The following is a 22,790-nucleotide window of genomic DNA, read 5'->3' on the forward strand; positions in this document are numbered from 1 at the left end:
CCCCTCTGGGAGATTCTCGACGTATCCATGAGCGTGATAAAAGACAATATTGTGTCAATCCCATCCAATTCATTCTGGATGCTTTTCCTCCTTCAAAGGTCAGAGGACAACTCTAGAACCCCTTTACAAACCACATCTGCCATTTCAAAGTGATTATATGGCAGACATACAGCAGTTAAATCGATAAATATGATGCAGAATGCGCCTTGTGCTTTTTGCATCCAGCGCCTTCCGGTCTTCGTCTCTTTCCGGCGCTGTGACGCCACACAAGCCAAACATCCTGTTCATTCGGCGTTGTGTCCCGTCCTTGTACATTTGTTGTCGTATGATTTAATGATGTCACGGTGGTTTATTGTGTGGCATTTGGTTGTACAAAGAGTTTTTTTTTTTGGCTTTCCAAGTGAAAAAGGAATACGTGACCAGTGGATAGGCAAAGTCAATCGACATGGGAAGAAAGATGCTCAGCTATGGGTGCCAGGCAAGCATTCCAAACTGTGCCGATCACTTCGAACCGGCGTGTTTTGATTACGACTTAGCAGAAAGAATTGGATACAGAGGCAGAGGCTGAAACCAGCTGCGGTGCCAACTATTTTTCCTCCGGCCATCGGGACCTCCACCGCCAGCAAGAGAATTAAATCTCCTAGCCACCACGATGCAGCAGCGAAGCGGCGCAGACAAGAGGTGAGCATTTCCTTGTATACACCCACGACTCTATTATGGTTACTATGCACTGGGGAGTAGGAAAAACAACCCACACAGTACTTTTCCGTCCTGTCATCTGTACTTTTGCCTATATGACAAGCCAACAGACACACAGCAAAGACTTTCTGTGCGGCATGTTATAACGCTACTCGAGCGGGGGGCACACAATATATAGGAATACTGCATACTATGTAAAAGCTTGTGCCGGGTCACTGAAACATATACGAATATATAATACGTATAGTCGTGCGCACAAATATTGGCACCCCTGGGGTAGCCATGCGTGTATAAAAAGACATGCTTTTGTCATCCCGAGCCAGCGGCCACTCTTTTTCTGTTGTACAGCTGCTACTTGGCTGCTCGTCGTCGTCACTGTCTGATCGGCTCAAACGTACGCTTTGACGATGCCAAGTTCAGTTGGGTGCTCCTGTACGTCGAAATCCTCCTCCACATATTCCAACACGTTGCTCGCCATTGCGTATAGTGTGTAGCGCTGTGTTTGTCAACTGCAACGTCACTTCTGGTAGCCCTTGCGGTGGATAGAGTAACCACACTCTGGTGTCTGGAGCTTTGGGTATGTTCGGGGAGGACTCAATATTCGTCATAAAAACCACATTTTTAATTAAATATGGTTGAAAACTTGCTGGAACTTACGTACATTTATTACGTTACATATAAACAATGAAAATGTGAATTTTAACTGACCCAAGAACATCTTTGTCATCTGACCTTTAAACCTTTTGTTCCTTGTGGTGTCATGTGAGGGCGTGATGTCACGCAGATGTCATTGAGCAGCTGAAGACAGTCAAGTGCTCCGCTGGAATCAATACCGCCATTATTACCAGATCGACAGCTTTTAAGCAGGGCCATATTGTGTCTACATTACAAAAAATATCACAATGGTCCACTGGGGTGCCACTTTACACGGCTCTCAGTTATCGTAAATTGCGGCTGTCTGGGCCACCGTTATGCCCAAAAGTGTTAGGCCGATAAATCGTCAGCGTGGGAAAAACAACGTTGATATGTGTGTAAATAGCAAAGTTACACCACAACTCTTTTTGTGTGGTCATGATTAAGTCTTGTAAAGACCTTAAAAAGACTGGAAAAGGTTCCATAGCATAATAATAGTGCAGGCTGATGTGGTTTTGTTGTTCATGTTATTATTATAAACATAATGGTAAGTCAATACAAAATTGAACCAAGTAGAATGTGTTTTTACAAACACAACTTAATTTACAAGCGCCCCAACTTATTGAGTTTTACGAGCTGTTGCTTGGTTGATTTTTTTGGTTTGTGTTGTGAGACAAAATTGGAGGTATGCTCAAGCTTTGGGGGTTTTGAATTTTTCCTTGACTCATTGGGGGGGTTTCGATTAGGGGATGTCGTCAATCATTGCCAACTGTAGGCCTGTGAAGCCCTTTGAGGCTCTTTTGTGATTAAGGGCTATACAAAATCATCTTGAATTGACTTTAGTAAGGGCGGCACGGTGAAAGACTGGTTAGCACATCTGCCTCACAGTTCTGAGGACCTGGGTTCAAATTCTTGTGAAGGTTTTCTCCGGGTACTCCGGTTTCCTCCCACATCCCCAAAACATGCATGGTAGGTTAATTGAAGACTAAATTGCTAGTAGGTGTGAATGTGAGTATGAATGGTCGAAAGGCGAAACTTAAAGAGGAGCAGGAACCAAAGAATAACATGCGGACCAGACACTCAGGTCTCAAAAATTGATGTGTCCAGGGTTAAGAAGATATCCGGGCACCCTAATTTTGATCATATTTTAAAGACACTTCCAAGGCAGTATTATAACGTCCTTTTGACATTTTGCTTTACTGATGCAGGTACCAGTTCCCTAATGTTTCTTCCACATTGTTGCCGCAAGACATTTATAGCAAGGGGAGCAAGTGCACTTCTATTTGCCGAGACTTGAGCGCGAGTGAAATTTGCTAAATCAGAATGGGCAGCAAACCAGCCACCGGCTACTTCCAACTTCACAATTTTTTCCCCCGTTGCGCTTCCAGCTGGCTAGGCGCCCACGTTTTCAGCAGAAGATGAAGTGGCTTTGCGCCTCCGCTGGCATTTTAGGGAGCTGTGAAGTTTATTTAAAATAAATAAATATAAAAAGCGCCCGGCTAGTTCGCCAGTCTCTGCCAAGCAGGGGAAAGTTCAAGCTCTGAAGTAAACAATCACCTTGTTTCGCCATTTGGAACAATTTCCAAAGGACGACGGATGTTTTGAAACACATTTAAATTTCTCATAGTTTAGCACTTTGCTGCATCCACACTGCTTTTGTGCACATTTATCACAAAATGAGATAAGATATATCCTTTTGTGGGAGACAAACATACTTTATTACATACATTATTATTAACATGCACCAGTGTGTCAGTTACACAACGCGCCAAAAGGACTCTGAATCGGGGGTGAGGTGCCATGTGCAGGCCTCCTGGGGAGATTTCCTGCTGATGTGGTGATCAGGCATACACACTTCCTTTCACACACAAATACCTACAGTCAGGCCGACACACATATACCCCCCCCCCCCCCCTCCAACCACGCCCAGACCGCACCCCCGCCTTGCCATTACTAAGTGCCATTTGACTGGTGTGATGCCTTGCCTCGAAAAACAGACATAGCCGTCTCGAATTACTGTCCGTCCTCGTTTCGTTCTGAAGTTGAAATTTATTAGAAAATACAGTACCGAAAACGAAAATGCCCGAAGTAGAGAACCACTCTCACTTCCAACAGTCAAAATGTTTTGTTGCTACATAGAGAATATGCATCCACGCCAACAAAATTAGGCACACCCTTAAAATCAGAAATGATCCAGTCCAAGAGTTGCATTGCTATAATTTTTGTGTATGCAGTTTGCAGGTCCTTCAAATATTGCAAATTGTTTAAGGTATACTAATGTTGGGCTGCAACTAACTAGCTAATTTTAATAATTGGTTAATCTGTCGACTATTTTTTCAAATACCCTTTATTATTATGATTATGATTACTGCAGCATTTATTCAAAAACAGGACATATTTTAGAAATGACAGTGCAGAAAATGCACAAACATAAATTGATTACGAATCAGTTACCGGTTTGTCAGAAAATAGGAAAATATTCCAAAGTAAAAGAAAATGTTTGCAAATGTCTTATTGTGATGATACACAAAGATAATCAGTGGGATTTATTATTATAATAAATATAATTATGACTATAATACTGCTTTATTATTGTATAAATGTAATGTAATAAATAATATTATTAATATTTACTGTTGAGAGGCTGAAATTCAGAGGATTTAGACAATTTTAAGTTAAAACGAGGTCTCTAAACAATTATTCGATTAACAAAAATCAGTATCAATTAATTTGATAATCGATTACTTGTCAATTATTCGTTGCACCTCTATACTAATTATATATTCATGTAAACAGTCTTCACCAAGTGTAAGTTAAACATCTGTTGAAATAATAATAATAAGCAAAGCAGCAGTGATGTAGTAATGAACGGGCCCTCCCCTTGCCTTTTTGTATGGCAAATCTACAAAACGATGCTCCGCCCACAAGATGACGTAAGAAAAATTTTTTGGGAAATGTATCGTCGCCCATCTGTTTGGGATACCTGTTTCCAATTGGGTCTCCTTCAGGTAAACTCGCTAGCGAGAGTTTGTCAAAGTACGAGCCCTGAAAGTTGCCCGAAATAGGCGCTTCAAACCAAAATGACTGACTTTGTGATTACATGTGTGGGTCTTTGAGACTTTTTCGTGTTTCCTGTTATGATAGACATGTCCATCCAATTTCATGTTGATCGGTGAAACTGGTGTGGGGAGCATTTTTTTCGAACTTTCCAGGGGGCGCTACTGTGTGAGTTTTGGGGGGTTATGATCAGGATGTCAAAAACATACCAAGTCCCCAGGACACACGTGCTTGCAGAAACTGGTAGGTTTTCGGGCATTCTGAGTCTCCGAAAAAGGTGATTAATTTGTCGGAAGAATTCTATATGTACATACACTATAATCACTCCATTGTTTATTGTCTAAAAAAGTTGTAAAAACAAAAAGCTGTTTTTATTAGATAGTTTTATTCTATTTATTGATTTTTATTTCCTTTAACAATGTCCAATGTTCTGCTTTACCCTGTACTGCTTTTTTAATTTCCCGTCTGGGAATCAAAAAAGATTACCTGATCTTAATAATAAACAGAGATTCTAATATGGCTAATAACAATAATGTAGCATCTGTCAGGGGAACCAAGGACATAATAATAAATGATATGATGAAATTCTTAAAAAATATAATAGAAACCCCTGCTGATATGATACCATTTGGTTTTCAACACAACACCAAACTACAATAAAGACATTCAAATACATTAACTTGAGAATTACTCATTTGCTTGATTCATTAATGATAGTCAATAATTTTGTTGAATGCTAATTGCTGATTAATGGCACCTTAAAGCAAATCGAGGGAAAATGGCATGCACTACTTATTTGAAACCACCAGAGGTGCTGCTGATTCACTCTGCTGTCAAAAGTCCACATTACGCTAGCTGTGGGAAGATGAGCTACATTCCATGCTATGGTACAATTACTCCAGGCAGCATTTAGCTACTAAGTGCAACACGGGCATGGAAATAGGAGTCCAGAATATTCAGAGAGAGCACTCATTGACAATAATATTTAACTCAATTCACCATAGTCACTGAAAGGCATCAAGGTCCTAATCTTAACCGTAAACTATACCCAATGTCCATGTTTTTTGGTGTATTCTGTTCCCAAGTCCTAAAAATCAAGTCTCTACAGCTCTGGTGTTGGATGTCATTCAATTGTGCAGGTGTGCATGATGATGAGTGAATAAGGGAAGTGGAACTCGAAGGTTACAACATGTCTCGATAGGACAGTAAAAGCTGTCGAGCGGCTCAGCTGAGGAATAAGTCATCGTCTCCTTGTGACTCATATCTTTGTCCCCAGTGCGGTACAGTCATAACTGAGGGCAGCCAGGCTTTAAAAGAAAAAAAAAACCTGCATCGTATTCACAATCAATGAGCTTCAAGCCCTAAACATGTTCTGCTCCTCATTGATTCGCTCGAATCTACATCTGGGTAATTCAATCGCCTTAATAACATTGTCCCCCTCCCCTGCTTCAAATCCCAGAGTTCAAGACGCCTCCTCCCAAGAAACAAATCCATAAATGCATACATCGACGGCGCCCTTGTTTGCGTTGGCCGACCTTTAACGTGACTCTCTGTGACTGGATCGCGTGTCGCCGCATGCCGCTGACAGTTATTGCTGTCCGCAGACTTTCGCCAGTCAAGTCACATAACTACACAAGATACACTTCCTAGCGGCTGGCACCACATGACCTTTAGAGACTTTTATTATATTGCATTCATAGGCCATAAAACCGTCGGGATGTGGCTGGAGCATGGCTAATTGAAAGGGAAAGGCTACGCCAATTTATGGGATAAATTGGATGATGAGCCATATAGGTTGGAGTTACACTGTGTTGTACCATTTAATTGACATTTTGAACATGCAACATGGCAGTGTAAATAGAGAAAGAAGAGCACACAAATCGATTATCTTCAGCACGGAATCAGGCCTCTTCCAAAAGGGGAAGGGATAAAAGAAATGGATAAAATTTCAGTCTGTATCAGACATGTGCTGTTTGTGCTGTGTAAACGCACACATTGGATATACCCCATCAAGCTTGCATTGACGAGCTACAGGAGCAATTCTAGGATCAGCGGGTTCGGGGTGCTGAGCTCCCCGGCAGGCGAGATAAATTGCACTGTTTTGTACATTTTATTATTCAGTAGCACCTTGAATTTAATATTCTTTAATTCTTTAATCTAATATTTAATATTCTCACATGTAGATGACACAACAACTAGTCTCATTCCAATACAAACAGTTACTGTCTGACCACTTGAACCATTTCCTAGCTAGAAGAAAAAAGGCCGCTAACTCCTAGCTAACAAAATAAACAGTGACCTCTGAATAAATGTAGCAAAACTAAGGACCGGCAATGTTAATAGTGTGTTGGTATTGAGTGGTTGAAGTTAAATGTGTCACTAATCCTGGTTCAAGCCAGGCACTTACGCCATAACACTGGAAGGCAACATACTTCTCTGTGCAGGTAGAGTGCTCAGAGCCCAGCCAGGAAGAGGTGGGAGAGATTGGGTGGAGGAAACCATTTTTGAGGCAATAGTGGGGATCTTTATTTGTGTTGTTAATATATTAAGTTGCCACTTAAAATGTGCCTGGAGATAGACACTCTCTCACACACACACACACACAATCTGAGACATAGGGCTTAAACCGGATTTGGGCACTTGGAATCTGCCGGGTAAATCCAGCAATGTATGGTTGCATACTGTCTCCTATGAGGGCTAATATGAAGAGTGGTGCCGAAGACCCTCCCCGGTTGAAGTACAGTAGATGAGCATAATACGAGCATAAATCCTCTCAACCTCCAGGGGATTGTTAGGTTCTGTTTTTATTGAACGTGTCGGTGAGGAGACTAATTTGTGGTGTGCGATCTGCCCGGGTATAAATCCTGTTCAGACACCGGAGCCACCTCGAAACGCCTCGACGAGCCGTCTTGGTTCGCTCGTGAAACAACAACAACTGACAGCAAGCTCAGGAACAAACAATGGGGCCTGGACTGGAAGCAGATAATTTTTTCGACAAAAGGCCATGTCGGATGCAGATAATCAGATGGGCGTTGTCGTTTCTTTTTTTAATCATCTGCGCTCGTGGCAGAGATCGCTGTGACATCATTGATGGTGCTCAGGATGTTGATTGCCATGTGTTTTAATCACTAAATGTATACATTCTGGGCAAAGTGTGCATGGGAATCACCTGAGCATTCCATAGTCAGTCCATGCAAAATGGAGCTTTGTTATTTTTATAAAGGCAGGCCATCGTTCTCAAGATTTCAGTTAGATGTTGTTTTTCTTTCAGTTTGTTATCTTGGTTTCATCATTGTTTTTGTTTTTTTATCCCTCTTAAATTACTTTTGCTCCAAGCCTTCTTCCTCGCCTTCGAGTTGATACAACGTAATAAAACACGGTCCCAGAGTGGAATCTAATTAAAATACAACCCTTATCCCTACATCTGGTTTTGCATCATGATCATCTTCTTGATGATGCTGTTCCTGTTTAAATGCAAACAACAATACTATACAATTTTATATAATAATGATCAGAGTAAAATTATCGGTTTGGTCAGCTGCACTGCTAACTAGTGGACTGGTATGCAAACTACAGATGGCTTTGAAGTAGGTTGAAAGAGATCTTTGGTTTATGATGGATCTGGAATATATTTTGAGGTTAGGAACAGCGCACAATGAACTAATTAGTTTTTTTTCACTGGCTTGTTTTGTGTTTATCACCGAGAATTGTTATATACAAATATTTATTGTAATTGTGACTTTACTACTGCATTAACATAGGTTAGTGACAGGAGTACACTGCTCCTAGTATTTTTCGTCATTGACATTTAAATGAAAAACGTTAAGTTGTAGTAAATTAGGTTTTTGAAACATTTTCTTTTAAACACACAAAAACATCTTTATCTGTACATAATAAAAATGCAGATTAAAATGATCACTTGTGTGAACTACACTGCCATGCAAACTATAAATTGGTTTCACACTGTAAAGGTCCCATATTTTACCAAACTAACTTTTTCTCGTATTCGGGACGTTATATTGGCTCTATGGTGCCTTAGTAAACGTGAAATATGAATTAAAATCGTCCACGCATTCCTGATTTCTAGACGTTTTCTGCCAAGAGGTCTAAAATCAGGTTATTCAAATTTCTCGAGCTTGTCTACATCACTAGCGAAGATCTCTGCCTACCTCTCCGCTGCCGAGCCAGCGATGTCAAAATAACAAACACGAGGCAACCAATCAGAGGAAAGGGGGCAGTCTTAGCCAAATATGGACAAAGAGGATACAAAATTGGGTCAAACAGAAGTAGCTGTCAGAGGGCCTTTTTCTGGACACTCGTATGACAGAAGTTTGAAATGAAATTGACACTTTTATACCAAGTCCATGTTAGAGAGTCACTCTATAGGGGTCTAAATAGCCAAAATATGGAACCTTTAATAATTTTCTCTATGTTGCTGTGTCAATTCGAAATGTCAAAAACAACAATGACGTGCTGAGTTTTGTTTAATCATCTATTCAGAGTAAAATGATGGCGTTTAGCTACACTGGCAACCACTTGTCTGACACGCAAACTGCAAATGCCTTGTCACTTGAAATGCAAAATATGAAATAAGTCCATACGCATCAAAAAACATCTGTATAGAATAAAAATTATTGAAATTATTGGTGTTTTTATAAAAGATGGATGGATGGTTACACTGTCAACTACTGGCCTCGCATGCATACTACAGTTGTTTTTGCACAATGAGCATCTATTTCATATTGCCGTACAGTGGTACCTTGACTGAAGAGTTTAATTACATTATTCTGGAGGGCATTAGAAAACCCTCAGGATTTCTTTTTCTTTTTGTACTTCACACGAGCAGCGTCATATGGGAAGCATGGTCGTACCTAAAACCTTCACTCACAGCACAAAGCAAAAACCCAAAAACGAATTGACCATTCAATTGCTCGTAACTTCAAAAACGTCTAGGTTGGTGCACCAACTACTGGCCTGGCATGAACTGTATAGTTGGTACAGCAGTCTTGTCAGTGTTGTTCTTTAAATGTGAATCTTTGAATATAAAAATATTGCAAAAAGGCATATTTAATTTTTCTTCCACATAAATCTGGTTCTTAATCTCTTTAGTGCTTGAGGGTAATGAATGTTTTTTTTTTCATAACATAAGCCTTAATAAAAGAATATAGTCAATATGGATGTCAAGTTTCCATTTAGCCTCCACAGATCTCCTTAAAACACTATTGACCGTTGGTGTGCCATGGAACTCAAGGTTAAGAGCCCTCTTTAAAGCATGAAACCATTAAAAGGAACAGTCCTCGGAGCTCAGAAACATACATACAAGACAAAGTGTGCCCTCTCTTTGGACAAGACAAGTGATTATTAATATTAAAGTGGTGAGGTAGGAAATTTATGGGTCTGCAGACACACGAAGCTGCAACAAGAGTAGGTCCTTACCACCAGAGCCTCTCTGGACTTCAGGGGCTTCAAATGGGAGTGCTTGTAAATAATCGGTGTTATGTGGTGTGTGTGTGTTTTGGGGGAAGGTCAGTGGGCCGGAGGCATTGATCAGCCTGTGTGCGTGTGTGTGTGTGTGTGTGTGCGTGTGTGTGTGTGTGTGTGTCCGTGTGTGTGAGGGTTATATATGCAGGGGAGTGTGTGATTGTGCCCGAACGCTATATTGTCTCAACAGGCCACATCGTCCAATCTTTTCTACTTTAACATCCAGAAAAGAAGTAGAAAAACACCTTCCCCCCACCACCCTATACCTCCACCCTCACCAGGCTCCTCCACCAGGCTTATCTCGCCACACGTTCATCCTTGCGAGGAGCGGCGCTCTGCAGAAAGAGACATCTGCTCACTGAGAGAATGCCCTAATTATTCATGACCATTTAACCATTCAGGATTTGGTCGGTGCGGCATATGTGGCTTTTCTCATAAGTGTGTGTCAGCCTCACTTGTTAATGGCCCTTCCATTTGCACTCGTTTTGTACTTGCGACTGCAAAATGATCGCAAGTAATAGTGCATTTACTCTCATTAATTACTTGCTGTCATTTCAGGGCTGGGGGGGGGGTTGGTTCATGCAGGGATGACAATGATAGGATGTTTTTGAAGACTATACTTTCAGGGATCATTTCTATAGTTGTTTAATGCATATTCTTGAATCTGCATTCTGTGTGTTGTAGAGGTTGTTCTCCTAAAAAATTTATACTTTTAAATGTGTTTATATTCAAAGTCGAAATGCCCATTCGGTTGTATAATTCGGTCTTCAATGTAAATTTCTGCGGGAACTAACAGAATGTCTTATGGCAATGTTTCCTAAATCCGAACATATCGTACGTTGACCAGATTGTGTTAGAGCTTGTAAATCCTTGTAAAGTGAAATTTTTTTTTTTTTTTTTTTAAATCGCCAGATATGTGAAATGAGACTTTAAAAGTACGAAAAAAGATCAAACCGTCCTCTCTGCTGTTGAACCTTGTGGGCGTGTCCGCTGAATGTGCTGAAACTACGCACAACTGTCAAATGTAAATCAAACACCACTATTACGGCCTGGAAAAAAGGATGCTACATCATCGCTTAAAGCTTCTGGTGGCTGGAATATATCCCACCTGGTCATCACAGTGCATTTCATTGCCGCGATAATGAGGCGCTCTAAAGCGGCCACGCCTGCGCAAAGCCCCTGTCCACACACTGCTGTCATGTCCGACAAAAAAAAAAAATATATCCCTCTTTCACCTTCTCTCGGCCAACAAGAATGGGCTCTAAAAGGGCCATGCCAACGGAGTATCCTAAGGGAAGATGCATTTTCGGGGTGTAGGCATAGTTCGCACGTCGCAATTGTGCGGCGATGTGAATGAAGGCGCATAAGTTTTTATACAATGAGGGAGGGGTGAGTCATGCCGGACTCCAAAGTGTGTCACGTGGTGCTATTTTAGCTACGCCCCAGAAAATCAAGAAAACGGAAATGATGAAAAACTAGTATAACATTATATCTTTAAAATTGAGCACTACACAGTTCTCAATCTTTGCAAGTTTTCAGCAATGATCTTCAAACATGCACAGTAGAATGTATTTAGAAACAAATATCTGAAATCGTTTTACAGCGTCATTAAGCCGGATGCACACATGCTGATCTTTATCATCATAACTAATTTTTAATATGAAAGAAACCCCACACATGATGAGGAAAAAATTGGCAAGCGTGTGCTTGCTGCTCCTATTATCTGTGGTGTACTCAAGATGACTAACACAGCATAGCTTGCTATAGCTATATGTCTACACCGACAATATCGAGTCTCCGCAACCAAACCAGATGTCTGTCGTATTAAAAAAGACTGACCTGTGAGAAGTAGCACAGTGCCACTGTACATCCGGACTGACGAAAATACAAAGAAGAAAAGAGTAGCAGAAGTCGAAGTAGAAAAAAGAAGCCAGGCTAACTGTTAGTTTATCTGGTAACCACTTTGTGGTTGCACTCTCCATATCATTATTATTGCGGAAAATGTCTAGTTATTAAATAATATGGCCTAACCCTTACCACTGAATAAATATTGCACCACATTTGACTTATTTAAAAAAAAAAAACTGCTTGTTTTTCTTGTTTCGTTGTTGTTTTCTAAGCTCTAATACGTAATTGACATTGCGTGCGTAACTTATACGGCATTTCAATTACTACAACAAAACTAAGATTTTATAGAGCAATGTAATGTTTCTAGCACACCAAATTTTGCACAAGCTTTAGTTGTTTTAGATGTTTTCTAATCTATTTCACTTTTAAATTGAAGCAAAAATGTGGAGCTATTGTGGCAAAATATAGTGTTTCCACTGAAGCACATTCACCATGTTTGTAGAAATTGTTGCAGTAGCAGTTGAGAATCTTTTGGACGGTGATGCTCCAAAGGTTTGCATATAGTTGACTTTTTTTTTACTTGATAGTAAAACTTGTGAAAACAACAGGCTGAACCTTTCGCCTTTTGGATTGCGTCACAAAACACACACGCAGTTACTCATCGTGCTGGAAAATTCTCAACATAATACGTGTTTATTTTTGGCAGATGATTTCCTTCTAAATTTCAAAGTGTTGTGTTTAAAATGTCATCCAATCTTTCAGCTGGATGAGGAAGTGCCCTCTAATGATACTTTTTGATCTTGACAAACAAATACAAAAGCGTTTTGTTTTTTTTTTCCCCATTTTTCTTTTGTCTGACTTGATTGCCTCTCCAGTCATCTGTTTGTGTCCTCACAACAAAACCTTGTCACCCCAGTTGCTGTGGCCACGTAAATCAGGCCAGCCAGCGTCATCTGTTCCCAGCTGTTTACCTTTAGCTAAACAAAGGAGTCTGCCTTTTTGTTGTCGCTGGGATGGAGTGCTGCGTCGGCTGAGAGCTGTTATTCAACAGCTCGCCGGCCCCCTCTCGCCACCCCCCGTGTCCCCCCCCCCCCCCCCCCCCCACACACACCCTGTCTCTGAAAAGGGCCAATTCAACAGAGAGAATCAATTGAAGCTTGGAGGATACAAGGAGGGAAGATGTCAATGTGGGGGTTGTTGGACACTTAGGAGCCACTAGCAATCCTTCTCATAAGGAACCCACTGGACACAAAGGAGGCAGATCACAGGAAAACGTGAAAAGCAAACAAATAGTTGCACATGTCTTCCTTCCTCAGATCAGGTGTGTGCAGGAGCTGTTCTCCTGGGAGGATGTTGAGCGTGTGGAGGGAGGGTTTAGTTTACGTCTCCGGAGGAGGCTCAGCAAGAGCTGCAAGGTCTCGTTTGCATCTGCAAATGAGACACAACCCGGCTGGCCTGTGTCACCTTGGCAACAGGCCATCAGCGCCTCTCTGCCTGCTACATTAGCAGCCATGCTTGTCTGTCTGCTTGTCAGTCTACACCCTGCCTCCCTCTGTGCCCGCACAGCCCGCCTCATCGGTGCGCAGTATCCCTCTACCTGACTCAACCCGCGGGATTAAACATCCCTGTAAATTTTTCACATCGGGACCAAAAAACAGCATTATAAAAGATGAATGCAACGGGCTTTTGTGAGTGTCCCAGTGAATCACACTTGCAGGCAGAGAATTGGCAACGATGACACACTGTGGTCATGAAATTTACATGCCGTTGTGCCCTGTGCCAAGTGTTGAGAGCTGGCAGCCGTCGCTCGGCTTGCTCGGCTTTCCTGCGGAGGACAAGCAAACAAGTTGCATGATGAAAAGCAACATGGCCGGTCTTTGACACTGCAAAGAACACTGACAAAAGACAACATATGGACCATCGTTATGGACAATCCCCCTCCCACAGACTCATTCTTCATTATTTTTTTTATTGAATCACAAAAACATGGCACGATTGTCAAACAAGAAGTAAAGGGCAGAAAAGAAGGGGAAACGGGTGAGAATAAGGAGAGGGTGTGGATATTTTGAGAGGCTGTTGGCAATGATCGAGCACCCCATTCACTGAGTGCACCCGTGTATTTCGGCAACACTCCGTGCTTTAGTTTTTAGATACATGTGAAATGAATGAATATAGTTAAATATTATTGTAAAACAACAATATACTGTATGTGTATACTGTATTAGTACGGCAGCTCAGTCAGTTTCAGCCGTGTCGCTCAGTGTGCAGCAGGCTTAAGTGGTACAAAACTCTGTCAGGCTGCTGGCAGGTTGTGAGGCTTCTAAACATGCAGGCCCAATTCTGCTGCTGGCTGCCCTGCAATGCCGTTTTAAAAACAAGTTTTTACCTGCACTGTGAGTGTTCATGGTTGTTTGTTTCTATGTGCCCTGCGATTGGCTGGCGACCGGTTTAGGGTGTGCCCCACCTCCCGCTCGATGATAGCTGGGATAGGCTCCAGCAGCCCGCAACCCTTGTGAGGATAAGCGGTAAAGAAAATTTTATTATAATTATAAATTATGGATGGATGTTTTTGTTTTTCTTACTGTCTTTTATCAGGGACTGGGTTGCTTTTATTTATGGTTTTATTAATGCTGTTATGTTTCTTTTATGTCGGTGTGGGATGCTCTGGTAGTCCATGAGAAACATTTTCTCATTTCTATACTGTTCAACCATTGTATTGCAAAGATGACAGCAAAAATTAATTTTATTTAAGTTGATAACCTTATCGATTGAAAACCCATGATAAACAATTCAAAGTTTTGGGGAAATAATGCATCTAACATGGTACTAAACTTCATAATCGTATTGCTTGAAAGTTCAGATAAATAATTTGGAATTCGTCCAAAATCTTCGTGAAAAATGTGGTTCTGAAGTCGCAAATAACTTTGTAATCATATCACTGAAGAATTCTGATATGCAATTCAGAAAGCGTCACAACTCTTCCGGAAAAATATGCTTCTAATATGAGTATAGAATTTAGTAATCATAATGCTCGAGAATTCAGACATAACCAAATTTTCCGGAAAAACACTTTCAAGGTAAAAACCTTTCACACAAGAATTTAGATATATAATTCAGAATTTGGCCAAAGCTGTTTTTCAAGGCCTTCAGCACAGCCTCTTTCGGTTGTTTATTTTGCAGTCTTCTCTTGAGCATGCAGGTGAAATATATCCTCTATAGTATACAAAGGTTTAAGGACAAGGAAGCAGTTATTGCAAGAAAATATTATTTGCCACTAAGTTAGTTCTTATTCATTTGTAGGTACCAATACTTTTGCTCACCTAAAAAAGAAGTTTCTCTTACAAATAATGCTATCTTCTAAGTTGTGTCTCAGATGAAGGTGTATACACTGTACCTGGAAATAAAAGCTGAAATATTGAGCTCTGTTCATGTCCAACCCAAATGTTTTCGGCTAGTAAAAACAAAAGAATTGACCTTACTGCTATAATACCTTTGGAAGGTAGTTACTGTTACTATTGATAAAAAAAAATGTAAATGAAAATCCATCCAACTATACTTAATGGTGCTGTTTTTTTTTTAAACAAACCACAGTTTTGAGCCCTAAGTTTTTTGTTAGGAATAATTTACAGAAATTTTATCGACAAACTTGAGGAGAACGGTCTTCAACATTTACATCCCAACTGGTTTGAGATGTTTGCTCAAGTCAACAAAAGGAATATAAGAATAGAACCGCCGACTCCACCTTCAATTCCTCTTTTTAATTAGTCATTGTTTTTCTCCAAGCGATTAGCTGCTTCTTTTATAGTGTCATGAGTCAGTACTCAGCTGAATAAAAACACCCTGAGATGTTGTCAGGAAAATGATGTGTGGCCGTGTCATTTTGTTGTGCTCGTAACACTCATTCTGTCAAAAAGGCATTGCCACTCAACTCAGCTTTCTTTGCTCCTCTTTCCTTGGAGGCTTACGCCTCACTGTCCCTCCCCCTTCTTCTAATACGCTGCACACATCCTGTTTACTCTTGAGACAACTGGCAGAAGAGAAGCAGCAGACTATTTGGTTTGGGTTTGGCTCCTCCAAAATAAAAAAAGAAATCCCTCGAGACATATTCCACAAGCGGCTTACATTTAAGAATTATATATTTTTTCTTCCATGTAACCTTTTTAGAAACCCAACTTCCGTCTCACTCATGTGATGATAAATTGGGAGTAATCTGTCTGATTGTCTTCTAAATTTACAAAATACAGTCACTATTGGGGAGAAAAGCAGCCCCGTGATGGAAAAGTTCAGTGGAATTCCATGCTGACCACAACTAACTTCCAATGATGCAACTTCATTGTACTGTAATATTCGAGACGTGCGGAAATGATAGTTAAATCAGACAAATTCAAGCAACTGAATCATTGCACTGTATGGATTGTTAATTGCATAAAGAAATGCAGTTTTTGATTTCCCTGTTGAACACAATGAATTTTGAAAGCAACAGCAGACTCGCAATTTGGTAAGAGGTCAAAGACTTTGACATCTTTAGCAGGGTGCCTACATATGGATAAATTGAATTTCTCGAATTTGAATTCAATTCTACCCTTTAGGATCAAACTGAGTAAAGATGCAATTATCGGAAGGCTTACATTTTACCAGTTTATTATCATCTGAATACATTTTTTAAATGTGACAGAGCCCACGCGATGAGGAAAAAAATTGGCAGGTGTGTGCTTTCTGCTCTTACAGTGTGTAGTCTACTCAAGATGATCAACACAGAAAAGCACACACAGAGCCATATTGCAAGTCTTCTTCCTGTAGTACCAAGACTGCGAGAGGCAGCATGGTGCCACACGACATCCAGAGTGCCGCCGGAATATACAAAGAAGAAGAAAGCATACGCGAACAAGAAATAGAAGATGCTAGGCTAACAGTTAGCCTAGCTAATAACTATGTTGTGGCTGCTAACTCTTAGTAAGTAATAAGTCATTTCTATTTTGTTGTGTTGGGAGACACAACACTACAAACAAGAAATAAAAGATGCTATGCTAACAGTTAGCCTAGCTGATAACTATGTTGTGGCCGCAAACTCTTAGTAAGTAATAAGTCATTTCTATTTTGTTGTGTTGGGAGACACAACACTACGAACAAGAAATAGAAGCTGCTATGCTAACAGTTAGCCTAGCTAATAACTATGTTGTGGCTGCTAACGCTTAGTAAGTAATAAGTCATTTCTATTTTGTTGTGTTGGGAGACACAACACTACAAACAAGAAATAGAAGATGCTAGGCTAATAGTTAGCCTAGCTGATAACTATGTTGTGGCCGCAAAGTAATAAGTCATTTCTATTTTGTTGTGTTGGGAGACACAACACTACAACCAGTTTCTCCTGTATATGTGTCTGACAACTCCATGAGCTTCAGCGAGCTTCCTTATTGGCTATCGTTGCATTTCACATCACAGTCACGGAGTCCATAGCCAGGCTGGTAAGATGATGAGATATATATCTTTCAGAGATATCTGACAATCAAGCTTTTGCTGACTTTGATCGATGAGGGGAAAAATACCCCAAAATACCCAAATTATCATTGTGTGTACAGCACTTTTTGGCTGAAACACAGTGGCCCTTCTCAACACTACTACCGAGAAGTGGGGAAGATTTTGTTTCTTAAATACTTTTTCAGATCTGACAAAGTTTTTCAGACTTTGTCAGATGTCAACACAAGCAACGGGTCCTCTCAGTTGACCTTAATGCATGATTGCCGTTAGAAGCGTGCTCCACACAGAGACATTTCTCACCGGGTTACAGAATGTTTAATGTCAGCTAATAAGATGGTGCCGGCTCGGCGGGCTGCCACTGTCGTCCATTCACATGTATATGGTCATGACACTTGACGCTATCCCTGTGACCCTTATGTATGCCTTAGCGTCCGTGGTGTTTCATTGCTTTACTAATTGTGCAAGTTCTCCCACTTAAAAAGGTGAGAGATGCCTGTGATTGTCATCATAGGTATACCTCACCTATGAGAGACAAAATGAGGGGGAAAAAATCCAGAAAATCACAGTCTGATTTTTAAAGAATTTATTATAAAAATAAGTATTTGGTCACCTACAAACAAGCAAGTTTTCTGGCTCTCGCAGCCCTGTAACCTCTGTCCTCCACTCGTTACCTGTGTTAATACCACCTGTTTGAACTCATTATCACTATAAAAGACACCTAGCCAGTCTCCAGATCTTAACTCCATAGAAAATCTTTGGAGGGAGTTGAAAGTCTGTGTTGCCCAGCGATAGCCCCAAAACAACACTGCTCTAGAGGAGATCTGCATGGAGGAATGGGCCAAAATACCAGCAACAGTGTGTGAAAACCTTAGACTTACAGAAAATGTTTAATCTCTGTCATTGCCAACAAAGGCTATATCACAAAGTATTGAGATGAACTTTATTTATTGACCAAATACTTATTTTTCACCATAATTTGGTAATACATTATTTTATTATTTTATATATATATATAATATATATATATATATATATATAAAATTATATATTTTATTATTTTTTATATTTTAAAATCAGATAATGTGAGTTTCAGGATTTTTTTCCCTCATTGTGTCTCTCATAGGTGAGGTATACCTATGATGAAAATTACAGGCCCCTCTCATTTCTTTTTAGGAAGGGAGAACTTGCACAATTGGTGGTTGACTAAATACTTTTTTGCCCCACTGTGTGTGTGTGTGTCTGTGTGTGTGTGTGCGTGCGTGTGTGTGTGTGTATATATCCATCCATCAATTTTCTGAGCCGCTTCTCCTCACTAGGGTCGCGTGCGTGCTGGAGCCTATCCCAGCTATCATCGGGCAGGAGGCAAGGTATACCCCAAACTGGTTGCCAGCCAATCACAGGGCACATACAAACAAACACACAACCATTCACACCTACGGGCAATTTAGAGTTGTCAATTAACCTACCATACATGTTTTTGGGATGTGGGAGGAAATCTGAGTACCCGGAGAAAACCCACTCAGGCACGGGGAGAACATGCAAACTCCACACAGGCCCATCTAATCCGATGAAGCACAGAAAAGTGTACTTTTCAGTTGTCATCATTTGCTAATTTTCATTATTCTGTTCACAATGTTAGCAAAGCTATGGGAACTCGTTGTTTTGAGAGCATCAAAGTAAAGTCAACAGTAGCTAGGTATAGTGCTGTGGGATACTACGATATGTATTTTAGTGCGATATAAAAACGTCTACCATAAGATATCACCCTCTATCGTATCGTCTATCGGTATTTTAATGTGTGGGGTATTGGGTTAGCTCTGTTGGTACACGGTCCGATACGGTGACACAACAAGTCACCTTTCTGTTACGTCATCCTTGGGCCTCACTCTCCAGGCATGATTCATCAATTTACACCCAATCCAACATGAATACATTGGATTAAGTGTGGGATAATTTGTCATGCATGGAGAGGGGGCGTAGGGATGACATGCGAACGAGCGACTGTTATTTTACGGCGGTCAGTTGTGAGCTGAGTTCCATAAACGAATGTGTAGTGCGCTCCAAGAGAGTATGAGTTTGAGGTTTTGTGTGACAAGACTGACTTTAGACACCCTTGGACTCCACACTAATGTTGTATGCAATGACTAAAGGTGAATATACTTTAACTGTAGCAATGCTACTACTTTATGGTGGCATGTTTACATCACCCGCAAATACCCATATAAAGCACTGCTGGAGGAGCATGGATGTAAACAACATTTTACATTACACTACATTACAATGTACACAGCAGCAGTGTCCATTCCTTAAACTGGCTGTACTGGCAGATATTTGGAATGGTATTTTTCCACTGGATATTTGTGTTTTATTGAATTTTTATTTATCGCTTATTCATTCATTTTATTGTTTTCTGTATGAAATGTGTTTTATAACTAAATGCAGGTAAAAGGTAAGCGAAAAATGGTATTCATTTCATGTCATTTTATAGAAAAATACTACAGCAGGACATACAATTATCTACATTGGGATATAACATTTGGTCCATATCGCGCAACACTAGCTAGCTATTAGTAAAAAAAAAAAAAAAAAAAAAAAAAAAGGACATTCAAAGTGTATGTAATTTTTCTTATAATTAGTATAAGCACTATGCAAGCTAATAAAAGGGAAGCTATTCTGTGTGCAGTTTTCTAGCTATCAAAACGGCTATTATATGACAGTATTTACAAGTAGAAGGCGATATAAACAGCGCTTTACTTTTGAACTTAATAACATTTCAGTCAGTACTTTTTATTTTAACTTTTACTTAAGTACAGGAGTTAAATCAGCACTTTTACTTAACCCTTTTAGCACCATAATAATTGGTATATTTATTAGCTTCACAGCTTTCAGAGGCAGTTTGACAGATTGAAATTGCACAAAGTAGCGAGGAGTTACGGTAATTTGAAATACACATGCGCCGTGGTTCACCGGTGATGCCCGTCGTTTTAAAAGGTTTAAGCCTTTTTTTTACACCAGGAGCTGTACTTTGCCACATCTTCATAGCGCTAGGTGTAATGCAAGCCCGCCGCACTTTGAGTAACTTAATCACGCAGGCTATGATTGGCAACGCTGATGAATGTCCACTTTGTTTTCACAAACACCCCCTTCTTATTCCCTTCTGGTTGCCTGTACCACTAGACCAAATCTAACTGATAACCAATCCCCGCTTCCTAAAAGAAAACAGCATCCCATCAGGACATATACACATGCTCCTAGTGTATGCAGACAAGGATTTGCTCTCCCACACGTGTGACCTATTTTTTTCCCAAGACATCCTGTAGGCAGTGAGCCACACCTCCGGCTGTCTTCGCCACAGGTCAAGGCGCTTTTTGCGGATCCTACAGAGTGAAGGATCCTACCACGCCGTTGCTGTTCCTCATCGCATTTTGTAAGGGATGAATTTAAAATGAGGCTCCTTGCATTTCTTAAAAATATATATATCCTCATGATCCATGGAATCGCTAACATTTCCGTAATTCCTTTAGAGTGTTTTCAGATAAGACTCATGAATAGTGACACTGGGGCTATGTTAATAAACAAAGACCCTGTAGGCATGATGTTTCTGAGATGAGGTCTGGCTGTTAGTTATATACACTTATGCAAATGAATTCAATTAAGCCATGTAAATATTGCTAACGGACTGTGACAATATGTTACAGATAAGAAAAAACATGAGCTGGCACCTACACCAATGCTAAATAAGACTAATTTGGATTAGTATCTTCATAGATACCGACCTCTTTCAGTAGCCTGAATATTGAGAGCCATGCTTTATTGATTGATAAATTAAGGAAAATGCCATATTCAGCGATGCAAAAAATAATGGATCGACGCAAAGTTTTTGAGGGAAAAAGCTCATGCTAATTAACAAATAAATGACAGCGTTGGCGTTAAGTTAAAAAACAGATAGAGTCTTGGATACAGTCACATAAGCACTCTTTGAACACAATCTGTTATAAGGTTAACTAAAGGCGGAGCTGCTTCTTCCTGGCTTGAAATGAGGTTTCACTCCGGATAAAAGGTAGAATTACCAGCTGGGTTACCATGAACACAATCGCTTTGTTTTTTGGACAGGTGGATTATTAGCTGTAAGTCATTTTTATTACAACCCGAATCATATTGGAAACAATAGTAATAACACATTTTATTTCTACTTTTCATAGTGCTCAATGATGCATACTTGCGCGGTTCTACCACAAAGAATATTAAAATACTAGCTCTCTGTCAATCAAAACTGAGCATGTATTGTTGGGGTGTCCACAACCTGGCATGGGGGACATTTGCAGCCTGCAGCTTTTTTTTAATTGGCTAGCAGCATGTTCTAAAAAATAAAATTGAACACCAAAAATAAAGGTTACGAGAAAGTAGTTGAATGTCACATTAATACGAGTAACTATTTTATTTGCTTTGTCAGCTATAACACAAAGCTGACATGTTGGCTGTTTTTACTTTTCTTTAAAGTTGTTTAACTGCTGTTTATATCTCGACCTACATTGGATTATTAAATAAACAAATTGTGAAAAATATCATAGGCTAGATTTACAATGCATGTTTGAAGCGACACAATTCCGATTTATTTGCTCTCATTTGTCCCAATTCGGATATGCGTCATGACTACTGCTACTGCTTAACATTAACTATTTTGTTCACCATCCTCTGTGGCAACCGGTTTCCCAGAGTTGCTAGTCACTTAGTATTGAAACAAGCCACAATTGTATGTTGCATGAAAGGTTTTGTGTTTTCCAAACCGAAATATATTCGTCAACAGGGGTCGGGGGTGCTGATCAAACTTTTTCCTGATCAAGATACATGTCCAGTGTTGTACCTGAACGAATTCAATGAATGAAAGTTCATGAACTAGCTCATATTTTGGGCGAACGTGACCTGAACTTATTTCATTTCTGCCTGATGAATTTTATTGAAAATGTGCTCATTCTGACATCTGTGAACGTTTTTTGACGGACTGTTCATTTTCATTTAAGAGTGCCAGGTTTTGTTAGGGACTTCCAGGACAAAACCCGTCTGAACACACTATATCCGAGCCTTCATATGTCGGAGAATAAACACCATACTTGGCAACCGATTCAGTGCAGTTACCATTCATGTTTACATTTGCGCGAGGTGCATTTAGGGACACTGTAGGACTACACTGTTATAATATGGAATTTATTTTGTCTGGTAATATAAGATGAGCTAACATGAAATATTTTTGTTAATATAGTCAGCCAGCACTGCTAAGAATGCAAAGTTATCTGTCTTTTCACCATCTTCCTGTCATATCGTGTTGCATGTTTTTGTTTGCACATTAAGGACAAGTCATTTTTTTGTTTTAATTCCTCATTTTAAAAAAGACCATTCAAACAAGTTTTTCCTCATGTTTTTGAGATTGTAGGGCGAAAGCTACAGCTGGCTACGAGTGTGGACTGAATGTGTGATAACAATAGGGAAAGGAAATGCCAGTATTTTGAGGGTAATTGCCCGTCACCAAGATACAGTACTGGAAAAAAAAGAATTATGAACTAGTTTATTTTTGGAACAGTGAACTTAGTTAAAAA

At 40.1% G+C, this 22,790-nt stretch overlaps 1 protein-coding gene across 4 annotated transcripts in view; it reads left to right on the plus strand.

Moving 5' to 3' along the window:
- Positions 1-288: 288 nt before the first annotated feature.
- Positions 289-22,790, plus strand: part of ctps1b (CTP synthase 1b) — a 112,020-nt gene continuing 89,518 nt past the window's right edge. For all 4 annotated transcript variants that reach the window (XM_061674252.1, XM_061674250.1, XM_061674253.1 and 1 more), the window contains exon 1: positions 289-681. The gene's annotated coding sequence lies outside the window, so the exon portion shown is untranslated. The remainder of the gene's footprint in view (positions 682-22,790) is intronic.

This window comes from Phycodurus eques, chromosome 4 (genome assembly GCF_024500275.1).
Source record: "Phycodurus eques isolate BA_2022a chromosome 4, UOR_Pequ_1.1, whole genome shotgun sequence".
Classification (NCBI taxonomy): domain Eukaryota; kingdom Metazoa; phylum Chordata; class Actinopteri; order Syngnathiformes; family Syngnathidae; genus Phycodurus; species Phycodurus eques.